The sequence below is a fragment of the Acomys minous genome (assembly GCF_964271855.1).
Source record: "Acomys minous genome assembly, chromosome: 10".
Classification (NCBI taxonomy): domain Eukaryota; kingdom Metazoa; phylum Chordata; class Mammalia; order Rodentia; family Muridae; genus Acomys; species Acomys minous.
In genome coordinates, this window is record NC_140491.1 from 3,758,379 (window position 1) to 3,777,565 (window position 19,187).

Consider the following 19,187-nt stretch of genomic DNA (forward strand, 5'->3'; position numbering starts at 1 on the left):
CTTAGCATGTTCTTTATTTCTCCCTCCCTAAGCACAAGAAATCAAATTACTGGTCTATGTGTTGTAGTAGAATGTCATTAGGAGTCATTTTTTTCCCAAATGTATTTGTTTGTTTTTAGAACAATAGTAATTTGTTTAATCCTAGGTCCCTAAGCAATCCAGTATCAGGTTCCTGGTTACGTAAGAAGTGTCAGTTATGGGTTTTATCATGTGAAGTGGGTGCGAAATGAAATCAGATATGGGTTGGTTATCCCACAACTCTGTGCCACCAATACAGTTTTGAACAGTTTGGTGTTTACATTTCATATTTGGTAGCATTCAGAGTGCCTACCTCCTCATTTCAAAGTCCCATATTCAGTAGCATGTCAGAAATCCCCTTCTGCCAAATGAGCTAATGTGTTCATGGATTCCCTACATGAGGAGATAGCTCTTGCTGAAAAATCATTCCACCTGTAGGGCAGGGACATGCTATCCTAACATTTAATTATTAATTTCCTCCAGTCCATATGAAAGACTTCCTTTTTAAAATTCAAGTGAGGTCAGTGTGTTAATTCCTTATTGGTAGGAAACAACGGATCACAAATTAAGGCGTTCAATACAGCACCTACTGATCTTCTCACAGATAAAGCTTTGGATGAATATTGTCCAGGGACACATAGCCTAAACCAAGGAGTGGGGCATAGAAACATTTTAATATTCTATTTATGGTTTTGAGTTCATTCAGTTCTTAGGTAGAATTTGCTTTATTGTGGATGAACTGTATAGTCACTGTTTTCCTGCTTGTCAGTGGCTGGAGATTATATGCTTAAAGCTACAAAGGAAATCCTAACATGATTGCATTCTTGGCAGGTAATTCATAGTATATCTCTTTCACAATTTCCAAGACAGTGGGAGACAATATCTGTAAAGACAGTTCTGATGAGGTTAAAACCATACAATATAATATTTTTCACATTATTAAAAATTGAAATGTCTTGATAGCATAGAAAATTTATCCAAATTATCATAAATCTGCCATATAAAAACTTATCTATTTAAGACACTTCATTTTAACAGAAAAGTTCCTATTTTCATATTTAAATATGCTAGTATGTGGACATATTTATTTTTATAACATCAGAGACAATGGGCAACAGAGTAGACCTCACAGTATATACAACAGGCAGTCTACTTGAAATTAGAATTTTTTTCTGAACATATGGTCATTTTGGCTCACAGCATTTTAATATTTCTTGCTGATGAAAGTAACCTTGACTGGTTCTTGACCTCTTACCTAGGAAGAAGGTATACTGCAGGTAGTAAGTCATGTAACTCAGACAAATGAGAAATCATTTGCTTTCTGAGTAAACAAGCCGTACTCTTAGCCTCAGCAATGCATGTAAGAATGCAGCAATGTTAATTTATGCTTTCAAAGCAACCCTCACAGTCAAATACCTAATTTTTAGTATTCTTATATTTTCTCTCGTTGTGTGCTTGTCTAGAAGAAAATAATCTCATGTTCATCTTCAAGAAAAAAATTATTTCTCTTCATTTTTGATTTCTATTATTAAAACAGATCTAACACCTTTTGTTCAAAATCACTCGCTTTGCTATGCCCACCTGGAAAGTTTGGCACATCCTACCTTAGATGAGAGCTAGAGTTAACATGTAAGAAAGTTGTTCTGAAATTCAGCTGTCTACTTGATTCTTGAAAGTGCTACCTTCTCAATTGAACTAATCTCTAATTCAAAAGTGGAATCATTTCTCACTCCAAAAAGATTCCTCGCAGATGTTGACTTTATTTAGTGGAACCAACAAAGTGGTTTTTAAAAATCTTGAAAGTATATAATTTCAAACAAAAGCTCAAGAATATATGCATAATCACCATTAACAAAATATTGTTCTGTTTTTGTCATAATATGTCTAACAAAAAAGTGTAACAAATTCAAATATATGAGGAGATGGCTTCAATCAAATTGATTAACATTTGTATCCAGTCAGGCATGGGCATGGAATACTACTTAATCAGGGAATGACTTCATTAAACACGGTTAATCACACAGCACCTTGGACTCATTTTCTACACATAGAATTAATTATTCAAATTACATCAATTAAAACACAACACTCAATAACTGGGTTTATTTTTTTTAAGCTACCTAGGCAAGCTTGCCAAAAGAACTCTCCTCATCATTTTCAGAATGTGTATTGCATATATAATTCAATAAAATGAAATTCTGAAATGAAGAGAACTGTAAGGGCAAAATAAAAAATCATTGAATGTTTCTATTTCAGTCAAATCATGTAATAGATTCTGAGAAGTAAATGAGACACAAAGAATATACTAGGAAGTGAGGGGAATGGGTCATCAGATAAAGTGTCCCTTGCATAAGCATAGGAAGATGATTTGGATACTCAGAAGCCATATGAAAAGCCAGGTGCTACACTTGTGCCTGTAGCTAGAGCCCGTGTAGTTGGGCAAAGGCAGGTGGATGCCTGGGTTTCACTGAGCAGCCCCTCCGCCCAGGCTCAGTAAGAGACTCTTTCTGAAAAGTGAAGTGGAGAAACATATAGGAATGGCACCTTGGCGTGAACCTCTGACTTTCAGAGAATCGAGCATAACCCGGTATATGTGAGCATACACACACACACACACACACACACACACACACACACACACAGACACACACACACCCTCACACAATAACAGAACCAAATTTTAAAATGTGCAGGAATTTCAAAAATAGTTATCTTAGTGTTATTTATGATTTATTATTCATTCCAGTATGATATGCCTCTGTAGGGTTGGACAGTAAAATACATCTTCTTCTTTCCATATAACATGCACCAGTATCTCACCTGTTTGGTGCATGACGGCATGGCACCAATCACATTTCAAGAGAAACAGGTTATGTTAGAGATTTTAAATCCAGAGTGAAATTCCATAAGTATCTCAAGGTAAATTGCAAATAAGATGTAGTATACTAGCTATCAAGGAAAAGACTATCTGGCCTGCTCATTTTTAGATATGTGTTGGAAACTTATTTGTCAATCATGTGTTGAAACCCAGTTTGATTTTGTTCACAGCAGTCTTACCTTTGAGTACTCTGACACTGTGTGCACAGATAGGGTATTTCCTCACTGCTTTCACTTAGGCACTCTATTAGAAAAGGCCAGCAAGGGATAAAATCTTTAAGTTACCCTGTGGTCCTTCTTGCTGTATGTAGTTCATTGTATATATGTGCAAAATTATAAAAGTATATGTAAAAGTAAAACAGAAAAGTAACATTTTAGTTAATATTTTCTGTGACTGTGATAACAATACCACCACCAGAGCAACTTAAGGAAGACTTTATTTGGCTGATGGTGCCAGAGGCATAGAGAGTCCATCATGCTGAGGAAGGTGTGCATGGCAGCGGGAGCAGGAGCCTGAGAAATCATGTCTCTACTGTACATAAGGGGCAGACAACAAGAAGCCAGAATGTAGGCAGTTAAAGTTGAGCCACAGTAAGTACTTCCTCCAGCAGTACTTCTGACCTATTTTAATTTTAATTTGTGTGCATGCGTGCGTGCGTTCATGCATGAGTGCATGCGTGCATGTATGTGTGCCTGTGCACGTGCAAGTGTGTGTGTGTGTGTGTGTGCGAGTGTGTGTGTGTGTGTGTGTGTGTGTGTGTGTGTGTGTGTTTTAGACAGGGGGATGAAGAAAGGAAGGAGGGGAGGAATGAGAGAGAGTAGCATGGTTATGGTGTGTGTACTTGATAGTGTTTGGAGTATGCACATGTGTTGATATGTGTGCATGCATGTACCACTTTTATTTTGGAGCACAGTCTCTCCACAAGGAAGAGGCATGGTAATTTGGGAGAACTTCCTGGCCAACGTGTTTTAGGGATCAGTTTGTAGTTGCACTCTCGCCCAGTGTTGGGTACAAGCACACAGCACCACCCTGGCATTTTAGGGGCTCAGATTCATGTCTCTTGATACTTGCCCAGAAGATGCTTGACTCACTGAGCTCTATCCTAGGCCTCAGATTATTTTTTAATCAAGCATTAATTAAATATGTGCATACCTATAAAAGTACCCAAACAAATAAATCACTTTGAGTTTTACCTATAAATTTCTTTTTTTTTTTTGCTTAAGACATAAATTTATTTGTAAATATTCAAATTAATTGATTATACTAACAGATTTACATTCTCTGTGTACTGTGCATAGTAATAAATTTCATTGTATAAGTTTTTTGTGAAAATATTTGTTGCAAAATCACACAGATAAGAACAAGTATCAAAACCTGGTACATTATATAAAACTGTTTTTATTATTAGAATAATATTTTTCATTAAAAACATCAAACAAGAAGGGCAAGATGATAATTAAATTTAACTAAATGAGTATTCTTTAGCACATTTAGAATTTGATAATAAAACACATAACTGTATTGTAAGTAATATCTAATTTGTTTATGATAGTTATGATATATAAAATAAAGTAAAAATATCAACATCTCCCAACAGAATATATACATATGCAGACATTAGCTTTCTCCACACTGTGTCTCTAAGTAGTTATTCAATAATAACAATAATTTCAATTCAGACCTCATTTCATTTTACATTATGTTGAAACATCAGGTATGATTTTTTCTGAAAATTAATGTGTTCCTGTTGTGATCCTGAACTTGTTTTTACAGCATATTGAAATAATTCTTTTAACCTAGTAATTTAGTTTAATGGAAGTTATGCCTCATTATCATACATTTATAAAATAATGCTGGATAATTTTATGGGAAATTGTTTCTGAAATTGTCACATTATATAACTCAACACAAAGAAACAATAAAAATGAAAGTTTTATCCTCCTGTCCAGGTGAAACCACATTATAATGAAGCATTTTAGACTGTTCCACACAGGACTCCTATTAAGCCTGGAATTTCTCAACATTTAGAAGCATTCATATAGTCCTTGATAGTTTTTTTATTGTTGTTGTTCTTCCTGTTGTATGTAATTTTACATATGTGTAACAATATAAATATTTACACCAAAATAAAATGTAAAAATTAAGTGTTTAAAAGTTAAAAAAAAAAAAGAATCTTGTCTATTAGGCCTGGAATTTCTCAACAGAGGACTGACTTTCACGCATACTGTGGTGCCTCATATTTGACCATGTCCCCTGGAGGGGGAGACCTGGTGGCACTCAGAGGAAGGATAGCAGGCTACCAAGAAGAGACTTGATACCCTATGAGCATATACAGGAGGAGGAAGTCCCCCTCAGGAACAGTCATAGGGGAGGGGAGTAAAGGGAAATTGGGAGGGATGGAGGAATGGGAGGATACAAGGGAGGGGATAACCATTGAGATGTAATATGAATAAATTAATAAAATTAAATTAAAAAAAGAAATTAGACCACAAGAAAACTTAAGAAATTAAACACCATCAAGCCAAAACTACCTATTATAAAATGGGGTACAGAGTTAAACAGAAACTTCTCAACAGAAGAATTTTGCATGGCTCATTGACCAGTGGAATCTAATAGAAGACTCAGAAATAAACCCGCATACCTATAGGCATTTAATTTTTGACAAAGAAGCCAATTCCATACAATGAAAAAGGATAGCATCTTTAACAAATGGTGCTGGTCCAACTGAATGAGTACATTTAGAAAAATGCAATTACACCCATATTCATCACTGTGCACAAAACTAAAGTCCAAATGGATTAAAGACCTCAACTTAAAATCAGACACCCTAATCTGTTAGAAGAAAAAGTGAGAAAGAGCCTTGAGCTCATTGGCACAGGAGACAACTTCTGAACAGAACACCAACAGCTCAGGCTCTAAGATTAACAAATAATAAATGGGACCTCACGAACCTGAAAAGCAAAGGAAGCAATCAACAGAACAAAATGTCAGCCTACAAACTGGGAAAAGACCTTCCTGAACCCTAAATTTGGCAAAGGGCTAATATCCAAAATATATAAATAACTCAAGATAATAAACACCACCAAGCCAAATTTTCCAATTAAAAAATGGGGTACAGAGCTAAACAGAGAATTCTCAACAGAGGTATATTGAATGGCTGAGAAACACAAGCCACTAAGCAAAATGTCCTCATTTCTACCACAGACCGAATTCTGGCTAAAAAATGGCCAAGCTTAGATGCAGGGAGAGTCTACAGCTAAACTCTGCCAAGACGGCATAGGCAAGTCCTCAATAATTCCTGTCTCACAAATATGTCTGTCAGCTATATTGGTCCAGAAGGCTGAAGAAGATGCTCCAACGTAATAGAGAGTGTTGGGTGACTGTTCAGGCAGCAAACTGTCTCTGTCATTTCTTTATTTTAGAAGCTGCTAAGATGCACTTCTGGTTCACTCAATTAATTAAGTTTTATTCCTTCTTAAGTCTCTGATGGGGTTGAAGACTAGATAGTTTAGTCTTACTACTAGGCTTAATTGGTTAGGAGTTAAGATGTTTTTAGATCAAGATAGATATTTTAAGTTAATAGAGATGAGATGTGATAGATACTGATTTTAACTCTGAAATTTAAACCCAACAAGGGAGGAAAGATGCTTACTTCAAGTTTGCCAAATAAAAATAGTTAAATCACTGTGAATGTAACATTTATATCATTCCTGATTGCCTAGTGGTTCTTCCTGCTGTGTGTAGTTTATTTTATTCATGTGTCATAATAAAATATATATGTTAAAAAAGACACATAATAAATTTTTTTTAAATTCTCAATATCCCCTGTCACGAGGGAAATGCAAATCAAAACAGCTCTGTTTGAGCTTTTGATATATATTATTTAAAAAATAACCAACATCAGAATCATTTTTTCTGTATTTTTTCAGATCCTATGTTTAAGTCTTCAATTCATTATTAGGTATTTTTGGTATGGTGTAAGATAAGGATACAAGTTCAGTTCAAATATTTACATATCTAGTTTGCCTAACAGAAATTTAAATAATTTTCCATGTTCTTCTGGTTTTCCTCATCAAAAATTAGATTATTATCTATTCATATGCTTTCTTATAAATCAAGTATTCTGTTCCTGTGGTCCACATGCTACTCTATAACAATTCAGTTACTGTAACTTTGTAATGCAATTTGTAATCACAACTATGATGCTCCTAAGCTCAATGATACTTCCTACTATTCACAGCTTTTTTGTTGTCACATATAAAATTACAAGTCCTATGTCCATAAAATTTCCATTTAAGTTTTTATGATGTTTGTCTAAAATGTTTAGGTTGTTAAAAATAGTAACAGCATTTGAAAGTATACAATCCCCCTCATGCAAAAAGAGATTATAGATTTTCAGTCTATCATTGATCTTATCTATGTAGTTATATTCATGGAGATACAACCTGAGAAGTGGACTGATAAGAAATTATATGTTTAGGTGTTTCTGAAATTATGGAGTGGCCAAAAGCTCTACTGTCATGAGCTAAGAAACTTAGGATGGCACTTAAGATGCTATTTTATGTGCATTCCATCCTCATGTGGTATATTGCATGGGCTATATGAAAATATTTCTGTTTCTTCATCTTATTAATGTCGCAGCTTTCATTATGTGAAATGATCCCTTCTGTGAGATTTATTCATAACAATCTACTTTTTCTCAATTAGGTTTAGATTTCAATAATTATCTAAGTACAAATTATAGTTCATTTTAATATTAATTTTACATATGGAAACTATACTGAAATTTAAATGAATTATTCAATTTATCAGTAATAATCTTTTTTGGTATTATTTTTGTAAATATATTCATTTAATATAAATTATTTACATTGTATCCTGATTGCTATTCCCTGGCTCTTATCTTCCATTTCCCACCCTGTTACTTTCCCTAGACCTCTTATGGGGGTGTCTCCTCACCCACCGTCTGATCACAGCCTATCATGTCTCAACAGGGTAGCCTGCATCCACTTCCTCTGTGTGCCCGCAAGGCTACCCTGCCAAGGGGCAGTGATCAAACTGGGAGCACCAGAGTTCCTGTCAGAGGCAGTCCACTCTCTTCCCCCTCCCCACACACATGGAGGAGGAGCTGTCCATCCGCTTCATCTGAACAGTTGGCCTAGGTACTCTGCATGCATTGTCTTTGATGGGTGCATCAGTTTGTGCAGGACCCCGGGTCCAGATGCACTGGCCTTGTTGGTCTCCCTGTGGAGCTCCTGACCCCGCTAGGTTCTTCCTCCTGCCCCCTTCCACTCTTCCATAATTCTCTCAAATCTCCACCCAGGGTCCATCTGCAAGTCCCCATATTTTTCCTGGGATCCATACTGTGTGTACTTTCTCATAGGACATCTATGTTGGGCTAATATATATACATTCTTATGCCTAAAACCTCTTTCTGTATTCTAATTATGTATTGTGTTTCAAACCTTATTTCTAGAGTTCCTTGTTACAAATATTTCTGGGTAAATTTATCCATTTGTTCAAGATTAATAAAGTTATTCATGTTATGCCTTTTTCTTTGTCTTTAATGTTTAAATGATCAGCTAGTGTAGAAATTAGGTTTCTCCTCAAACCAAACTAGGAAATCATGGCTTAACATTTTAGTTGTTTTCTCAGTGTATAAATAAATTTTAAATAGGATAATTTAATTAAATGAAAATTTAAGTAAAATGTATTTATCCATCAAGTAAAATATGCTAAAATTTTACACATTAAACCCAGTTGCAATGACTCCTTACACAAATAATATAATTTTAGCTGCATCCAACTGTGAATAAATCAAATGGTTTTTTAAATACTGTTTTATGTTTCAATCAATAAATCAGTGCCCTTTTAATGGAGAATTACAAATTCTAGGTTTCACCTTCAATTAAAAAACAGGCAAAGAAAAGGCCTTTCCTCCGAACCATCCACGGCCAAGGACGGCTGGCATTTGGATTCCTCTATGCATCACTTTCCAGTGCCCATTATCTCCCGGAAACAGCTGGTGACACACAGTCACTCTGCTCCAGGAGAGCTCTCTCTTCCCTCCTCCGTCTGTTTCAGTCCATTTACTTCAGAAATAAAACTCTGCTCTAGCTGGTCTGCTCACAACATCTTATCTGCAGCATAATTTAAGTCCCTTCTTAGAGGAGGCAAATTCCGCATTCAGAGAGTAGTTTTACTCTAAACTCACATTGACATAGAAGAGCTGATCAGATCACACAAAAACACTATATAGGTCATATAGGAAATATATAAGACCTTTATGTCAAAGAAAGCTAAGGCCGATTGTTAAGCATGTGCAGACACAGTGCATCTTGGGATTCTGAGTTTTGTTTTAAACCTAAGTGCACATAATTTCTTTTCCATGGAGGAACAAAAAGGACTGTCAGTATTTACGAGGACCACAGGAGCAGTGCCACCACCGTGCTCTGCTTCAAGAGACATCAATGAATGTGGAAGCGGCTGCTCTTTCTGCTTCTGCATACAACCTGTTTCAGAGGCCCCAACCATGGTAATAATAAGATTTTGCTTTTTTACTAATTAAACCTTTTTTATGTATATGTTTATATTATTACACACACACACACACACACACACACACACACACACACACACATATATATATATATAAAATAAACTACCAATAGCAAGAGGAACCATGACCCAATCCAAGAATTATATAAATGTTACATTCTTAGTGTTTTGGAGCTTGCATTTCTTTTTCTCATTTTAAATTCTCTCTCTCTCTCTGTGTGTGTGTGTGTGTGTGTGTGTGTGTGTGTGTGTCAGAGAGACAGACAGACAGACAGACAGACAGACACAAAGAGAGACAGAGGGAAGACTAAGTTTTTCAAGCCCAATGAAATTCACAAACTCTGGAGACACATAGATAGATAGATAGATAGATACTGAAGAACAATACCTAAACCCATTTTCATTATCTGAAATGGTAAATGTCTTTTTCATGGAGTTTAAATATTATGTATTTATTTAAAAGCATTGGAAACGATGTCCCTTTCATTGTAAAAGAGCAAATGAAAAGGAATGTAGTATTTCCAAAACTAATGAGATGTTCTTTTCCTTAAATTATTATTATTTTTACATGTTTTAAAGAAAGAAGGATTCCACTAGTCTTTTAAATTGATGGCTTTAGTTAGGTTTGTAGAGGTAAAAACTAGTAACATATTCCTATAGGTTCATGTTTTAAGAATTCTACTGTCTTCCTAAACTTTTCACTTCAATAAAGCTAACTTTATTCAATGCAACATGAAACTATTGTTTATACTAAAATATATTAAACATGTATTGTGTTTTTAGCTCATTGACTTTCTCCTACTTTAAGGATATTATTTTTAAAGAAAATTTCCAAGTAAATACTTCATTTTATTCTTTAGAAAAGATGCTTTATTTTTAAATTAATAAAGTTAAAATGCATGTTAATTATCTTTTCATATAAGTCTAGACATCATTGTTTTCTCATAAAGCAATGAGCCATGTGACTAAGCTATATCTTAACTTTTTATTTATAAAATTCACACTTTTAATTAGAAAACATGTTTATCATAGGCCATTATGTACACCAATATCCTTTCCTTTTCTTAATGTAAAAAAAAAATCCCTATGAAGAAATCTTTTAAGTCTCAAAAGTAATTGCCAAAATGGAAGCACTGATTCCACAATTCCAAAAAAAAGCAGCCAGTTTACTCATCCTTAACCCTTACACTTCAACAATTGATTATAACCTAGACAATCACTTAAGCAAAACAAATTATGTTACTGATTTGTTTGTTTTTTTCTTGTTTCACATTCAGACTCTAGCTAAGATTTCTCAGTAGTATATTTTATAAAACTAGCTGACAATGCTGGGTTTTGGTGGTACACGCCTATAATCTCAGTAATCTGGCTGGCGGAGGCAGGTGAATCTCTGTGAGTTTGAGGCCAGTCTGATCTACAAAGAGAGTCCAGGAAATGCAAGCTACACAGGGAAACTCTGTCTTGAAAACAACAAACAACAACAATGAAAAAAATCACCTTAAAATTCAGACCACACTTGACCATCCCTTTTTCTATAATGCACCATGTTTTCAGTGGTCTACTTCAGTGACATTGTACACAGTCCTCAAGCAAGATAGGCTGATAAATTTTCTACTTTCTTCAGCAAGTTTTTAAATTTTATTATCTATATAATTGAATAAGCAATATTAAAAGTCTTTTGAAAGAGTCATATTAAAACTCATGGCTTTATAAACTTCCTGAATTTATGTACTTGTATAAAAAGAGGTTTGATGGAAACACCCTACAAACGGGTGCACAGCAGTCCCACAGCTAGTCGACACATTCTAGCAAGTAACACAGTCCCACAGCTAGTCGACACATTCTAGCAAGTAACACAGTCCCACAGCTAGTCGACACATTCTAGCAAGTAAAACTGTAAGGATGGGAATGGGTTACCTCTTTGTGTGTGATAGCCAGTGAGATCTGATACACCCCAAAGTGTTACAAGATACAGCTAATACTCTTGCCTATGACAGTAAAATACCATGGACTAGAATCACAGAACGTGGGAAAATTGAGCTGGTATGTACCTATATGCTTTATCCCTATCAGACAGTCTTGGATGGTAGAAAGTCCTCTTTATGCTACCAAAGGAGGAAATTTATCATTGATCTTACCCAGTTGTAAACCTGTGAGCTTCAGTAATAACAGAAATGACAAAACATGGCACCTGGTTCAGTCCTAGCATGGATGTTGTGAGGGTAGTCAATTATTTTCTGATTACATTTAATGCCTACTCTATGAGAGGAAACCAGTTCTTAGACTGTGAAGAGAGGCAAGTATGTGTAGCCAGCTGGGTCATAGGCCTCAAGAAAGTACCAATTACCTATGTTCCCCCTAAATGGACAGTATTACAAGGTTAGAGAGATTAAAGTTAGAGGAGATTTATATGATATTGGATTTAGGGAAGGGAAACCTTTTTGATATAATAAAAATTACATGCCATGAAGCACAGAATATAGGTTTCATAAGATATTACAACTTAGCTTCTGTGCTCGGAGGAGGTATTGGCAAGGTAGTATTTGTGTGTCAGATCTTTGTTGTGGTTTGAATGAGAACATCACCCATACATGAAGACTTGGTCAGAACTTAGTGATGCCTTCTGGGATAGGTTAGGGGAAGTGACATCACTAAAAGAAGTATGCTCCTGGAGGCTGATTTTCAGAGCTAAAACCTCCCACCACTTTCAGTTAGCTCTCTCTTTCTCTCTGGTTACTGCTTCCATTTGAAGATGAGATCTTCGATCTCATTTAACGAGCTATTTACCTGTTGCTTGCTACAACATATCCCTATTCTGAACGACGCTGATCCCACTAGATAAGTAAGGAAAACAGAAGAAAGAAAAAACATTCTTCCACCTCTGATGGCCCTGATCATGGATGGCTTATCATAGCAATACAAAGATAGCCGAAGTACCTAATCTAATCCTGAAGCAAGCCAGGTTTGGTGGCGCATGCTTGTGATTCCAGAATCTGGGAAGTCAAGAAACAAGAATCAGTAATTCAAGGAGACCCTTGTCCACATAGCAAGGCCGCTTTATAGGAGACTTTACTTCAAAATAAAAGTAATGAAAAAAGAAAGAAGTTGAATAAATTATAAATTATAGTTCATACAAGTCATTTTATTCTGAGCCACTTTATCCATAGTACTTCTCATCTTCATAGATGTATCCATAGAAATATATATATACACGTATATAATATTATGATTAAATTCATAAAATGTACCTGTTCATCCTTCTACTGCTTGTCAATTTGAAGGACAATGTATGTAATACAATGAATTAAACATCAGCCACAGTAGAAAGAAAAAGATGTCCATTTACACAAACTTGATCATCAGCGTCCTACCCCTGGGATCAACATCATGAAAAAAGAGGTCCTCTGACTTCTGCTTTCACACTGTGACACACAATGCACTTGTATATGTGCCCCGTAGATACATGTACAGATACCTGAATTAATAACTGTAAAAATACAATTTTTATAAAATTAAGATTCTAGGCAATCCTTGTAATGGAAGAATTTGCTGTGGAGACTGCTGCTTCTAGTTCAAACGTACCGTTGGCTCCACACATCTGTGTCATGCAGGTAACACCACAGTGGAGAGCCTGGAACATCAGCAGCTGGAACAGCATTGCAGGCTCCCTGCTGGTTCAGGAAAGCAATGAAACCAAAACTTCAAGGAGAACATCAAGAATTATACAAATATCTTTGTAGCATAATTTACTCTACAGTGAATATTTGGATCGTGGCTACCTTCCAACTACCAGAGTTCCACTCCAATCTGCCCAAGTGTGAGACTGAAACATCTTTTCTAGTTCTCTGATATTTCAAGCTATTATTTATTGATGATTAATAACATGCTATATGTGTTTTCATATCTAATATTCATAAAACAATTACTAAGTGGGTCTTATCACCATTTTGTCATTGAGAAAAGGAAAAGATGTAAAACAACTTGTCTAAAAATCACGTAGTACATGATGAAGCCACATTTGAAGTTGTATCTGCTGAAATTCAAAGAAAATGTTCCTAAGTGCTTGATTATGCTTTGCTTTCACTTGAAAAATGATGAACAGTGCAGAAAATGTATTGTACTAGATTGGTTCCTAAATTGGTGCTAAAAGTACTGTAGGTAAATTTAAAATAGGACAAACAACATGGTTATTAACTTTAACTTTGGTGTGTTTTTTTTTTCAGGAAGTTAAGAATGACTTAATATTTTTATCCCAAACTTTAAGAATTCATATATTCTAGTTTTTAAGACAAACAAACCTCCAAACCAGGATTGGATTACAGTTAATTGAGTTGTTAGCCAAAGTGGCCCCATGAGTAGCCACAAACAACCTAGGCTGTTGCCAGGACTATAAGCCACCTGCTTAATAAGACACTCAATATCTTTATAAAAACAATAAGGAATACTCTATAAAAATACAGAAAAATTAAAGTAATTTCTGTATACTTTAATTTTTTTCCTTTTTAGTAAAATATGCACTACTTGTAAAACTTTTAAGTGATAAGTGTTAAAAATAAAAGGGAAGAAGTAAAATCGGCCAGTTTTCACTACTCAGAGGTAGTTCGTCACTATTTAACAGAAGAGGTATCTATGTGTCTACGTACATCTATATGCATCTGCAGTCAGTCACACAATTAACTCCATTGGATTAGCAAATGAAAACTTTATGTGTCGATTTTGTTCTCATTTCTTATATCCATCTAAACTCAGTGGTTAAAGTTACCAATCTCCTGGTAAGTGAAGACTTTCATGGGACATGCCTTTTGGGCTAGTGCCCGATTATAAGTGAGTATCGACTCTAGGTAAGAGAAATATATGAGATGGGGAAATAGACGGACCCAGAGAGTCCTAGAAACCTACAGGAAGAAGATTTACTTTAAAAAACAATTTTTCATAAAATGTTTGTATCCCCCTTCTTGGATGTCAGTCAGTAACAACTCTGATCTTGTCCCCTCATGTTTGTGGTCAAGCTAGTTCAGAAGACGGTGGCAGTAGTCGGTGATCCTTACCTTTGGCTTGTAATATATTTTCCCAAAGCTTGAACTCCTTTGACATCCTCAAAACTTTCCTTGTGACATGGAAGGCATACTGCATACTTGTTAATAGAGAATTCATAAGTAAGGGTAAAAGTTAAAAACATATTGCTGAGGGAATATTTAATATTTTGGGTTTAATTCATTCGTGCATAGGTACTTAATATCTCTCATGTTCACTGTTCACAAGTAATTAGCTGTGTGTGCTCTATCTTACGCTGGCTTCTTCATACAGAACTGTATTGTTTAATACTATTTAATTGAATTATTATGTATCTCATTCTTGAAAATTAAACAATTTCTATGTGTGTGTTGGTAGAGATCTTTAAAGCCTCCATTCTATTAGATGTTTTTACATCTTCACCTAATTTCTTTGTTTTCACATAAAACAATTAAAATACATATTGACTAAGTACTCTAATGGTGCTCTCCTGAAATTATTTCAAATAGTTACAAAATTCATAAAGCAACTTGTGTAAAAGCATAGCTGTAAGTTCCTGTTAATTGGAGATTATCATAAAATAAATAATCAAATTTGCTTGTCTTGAGTTAGGTTTATTTCTTTGGCAACTTTATTGGTTACATCAGAAATTATTATCAACTAAATAAGAATGGCACTAGGTTGATAAACATAAGCTATATAGTCATTAAAACTAAATCTAGCACCTCACTTAAGTTAGTCTGAAAATATTAATCTGAACTTTAGGTTTATAAGGCATTTTCATAATGATATCTGCAGCACCATACATACATACACACAACATACATATTTGGCTACCAGGAGACAGAGAATTCCATAGGCAAAATTTAGAAATATGCTGGTCTTTGTCAAACAAAAATTTTCAAATACCGTTTTTACTAGTTTAATATTATAATTTAATACAGATCTGACCAAGTATCATCAAATGGGCCAAATCCATGGGCCATTTCCTGTCTACAAGCTTAAATATGAACCATGAGATAAATATCAGTCTCTGATACTTCATAAACATTTTAAAAATTAAAAAAGGTATGTGATTGGAAAATATCCCACAAACCCACAATACTTCATATCTATCCCTTTACAGAAATAAAAATAAAAAATAAAATAAAATTGTTGAACCATAGTGAAAACTTTAAATTAGGGTTTTTATCAAATAACCCAGATATCTTGGATCCACAGATATCTGTAGGGTTTTTAAATCAGTGTTTTTTAATGCAAATTTACTAAAAGTAGTAAAATAGGGAATTCATGTCCTCGCCCTTCTTACTTGTATTTTTGTATATAAAACATATAAACTAAGATTTGTATTTTTTTAACTAGACATATTGAAAATCCGTGGACTCCTGTGAGAAACACTACATCTCAGCTTTTAAAGGACTTAAAGTACTGTTGTTTCTCGTATAAAATGTGTGCATGATCTCTTGCTGCAAAGAGAGCCTATTTATTCCATGTTATTCCTTTCATCTTCAATTATATAATATTGATAGTTTTAATGTTTTAATGAATATTTCATTTATTTCTCTGGCTCGTAGGATGTGGCTAAGGGCCTGGAGAATCATAAATAATGAAATGCTGCCCTTGCTCTCTGCGAGCTTCCAGTGTCAATTTGGCAAAAGAATTACATAACATATGGCTCTCACCACAGTCTTTTAAATTCAACCCATCCTGTTTTCTGACACAGCCAGGCTGATGTGGAATTCCAAAACTTTAGACGGGTTGATAGGAAATGTGGATTCTTGAGATTACAAAAACATATGTCCTCACTTTAATTTTAATCATGCCTAACAATTTTCAATTGCCATTCAATGCATCCTGCTGTGAAGAAGACAGAGTGTGGTAAGTCTTTTAAAATTCTACAATTTTGCAATTAATAGAACTCAATCTTGACATTAAATGCCTACATTCATGGCTCCTGCATTGGAAAAATTAAAAACAACCCTACACCCAGTCTAGAATTAGCACAACCAAAGGTGGAGTGACTTTCCAATTTTAAAAATTATACCATGAATTGCATGAAATGATATAAGCATATAGTTCATGAAAGTAGGGGTGAAATTATCACCTAGTGTGAAGTAGGGAAGTATCTTACTTCCTTTTCTTTTGCTGTGGTTAAATACCATGGCTTCAGAGTTCATGTGAAAGTCATATCCCACTCTCCACTCAACTGTGGAGAATGTCCTGTCCATTGGCTAGATCTGGGTAGGGGTTTAAAGTTTACCACCAGTATTGTCCTTGGCTGGTGCCTTAGTTGAGCAGGACCCCTGGGCCCAAATCTGCCTATCATAATGTTCTACTTGTAGGTTTCTAGGACCCTCTGGATCCTTCTGCTTTGCTCTTCTCCCATGCTTCTCTCATCTAGAGTCCCAATAGGATGTCTTCTCCTCTGTCCCAGTTTCCTGGGGGAAGACCTGGTGGCACTCAGAGGAAGGATAGCAGGTTACCAAGAAGAGACTTGATACCCTATGAGCATATACAGAGGGAGGTAATCCCCCTCAGGAACAGTCATAGGGGAGGGGAATAAGGGGAAAATGGGAGGAAGGGAAAAATGGGAGGATACAAGGGATGGGATAACCATTGAGATGTAACAAGAATAAATTAATAAAAATAAATAAATAAATTATTGCATCTGAAAAAAATAAATAAATACCATGGCTTATGAAAATGTATAGGGAAAGGGTTTGTTTCCTCTTACAGTTCTAAACTGAGAAGAATTCCTCATGGTGAACTATGGCGAGTCACAGGCCATCAGATCCCCTAAAGTTGAAGGAATAAAAGGCTGTGATCAACCATGTGGGTGCTGGCATTCAAACCTATGCACTTCATGAAAACAGCTAGTACTCTTAATCACTGAGCCATTGATTCAATGTGTGTGTGTGTGTGTGTGTGTGTGTCTGTCTGTCTGTCTGTCTGTCTGTCTGTGTGTGTGTCTGTGTGTGTGTGTGTCTGTGTGTATGATAAATTCTTTGTCATAAACATTAAGTGACATAGGTGCAAATATCAATATTAGCCATATACATACACTGGCCTGAATTGACTCAGAGTTCTCACCTTCATCACTAATATTAGCTAGATTTCTTACTGTAATAGACTTCTAAATTTGCCTATATATGTTTATATATTTAATTTTTTGCATATTCATTTATATTATGACACAAATATAAAATAAACTACATACAGCAAGAAGCAAGAAGAACCATGAAACAATGAGGAATTGTATCAATGTTACAATTTCTTTTTTTATGACTAGTAAAATTATAATTTTATTTATTTACTGAAATCAAAGTAGAAAAATGGTACATGGTTATGAAAATAAATTTAAGAAATTTTCTCAAGCTTAAAACATTTTTTGTCTGTCATGAATTGGGTTTTTTCTTTTTTTTTTATTAATTTATTCTTGTTACATCTCAATGGTTATCCCATCCCTTGTATCCTCCCATTCTTCCCTCCCTCCCATTTTCCCCGTGGAGAGTGGGATATGACTTTCTCACGTACTCTGGTGCCTCACATTTGACCATGTCCCCTGGAGGGGGAGACCTGGTGGCACTCAGAGGAAGGACAGCAGGTTACCGAGAAGAGACTTGATACCCTATGAGCATATACAGGGGGAGGTAATCCTCCTCAGGAACAGTCACGTTACAATTTCTTAACATTTAGAAACAGGACCAAAAATGCCACTCCTAGCTTGTTTAACCATTTTCCCCAACTTTATCTGGGCCCCTACAAAGGTATTATTTGTCCGAAATAAGCCAGAAGAAACCTTAAGAGAATGATACCCCATTTCCCTTAAGGGGGATTGGGTATTTTTGGTTGCTTTCTTGAGTTACAGATGTTTATTTTCATTGGTACTTGGTTGTAAGTTACTATTGGTCATATTCATTGGGAAAATGAGGTTGGATTCAGGGATGTCTCTCTTTCCCTTTATTGTTCTTTCTTAGATTTGGAGATAGGCATTGAAAAGAAATGGAGAATATAGAAATATATATGGATGTTAGGTCAAAAAGATGATTATTGAGTCTACTCACCAACTTAAGGCCTTAATTGTTACTCTCAAGGTTATTTTTAATTCATTTGTATAGAATGTTATAATTCAATGCAAATAAGTTTAATTTTAATACATTGGTATAGAATTCAACTTTAAGATTATTCTTCATACATAATATATATATATATATTCTATATGTATGTATGTAGGATTTATTCATATTCTACTATGAGTACTGTACCCACACAACTCAAGGCTTACCGCCAATACTTTGAAAATGCTATTGCAGGCTGTTTAGGATAAGTAAGTTATACAAGTTAATTGTTAGTTGATCAAATCATGGTCATGTCAATTACTAGTCTATTTCTATCACAAGAATATACATCCTAGGTGTAACAGATAGAAATAATTCTATAGATACATAAGCTTTTTTTTAAGCCTGTGTTTTCAAAATATTACAACTGTGGTATCTTTTTAATCCTCATATACATGCATCCTCTATCTGCCTTCCACATTTAAAAATAATAATGCCTTTCTCTGGAGACAAACCACATCCCGCTGAACTGTACTTACCACAATCGTCTGCAGGCTTTGAGGCATCTAGGTATAGAATCCTCACCAAGCTCCCGTTAGCAACGCAGGTGACCTAGTTGATTTGAAAGGCATCCTCCTTAGTTTTCCTCCACTAAGTCACCA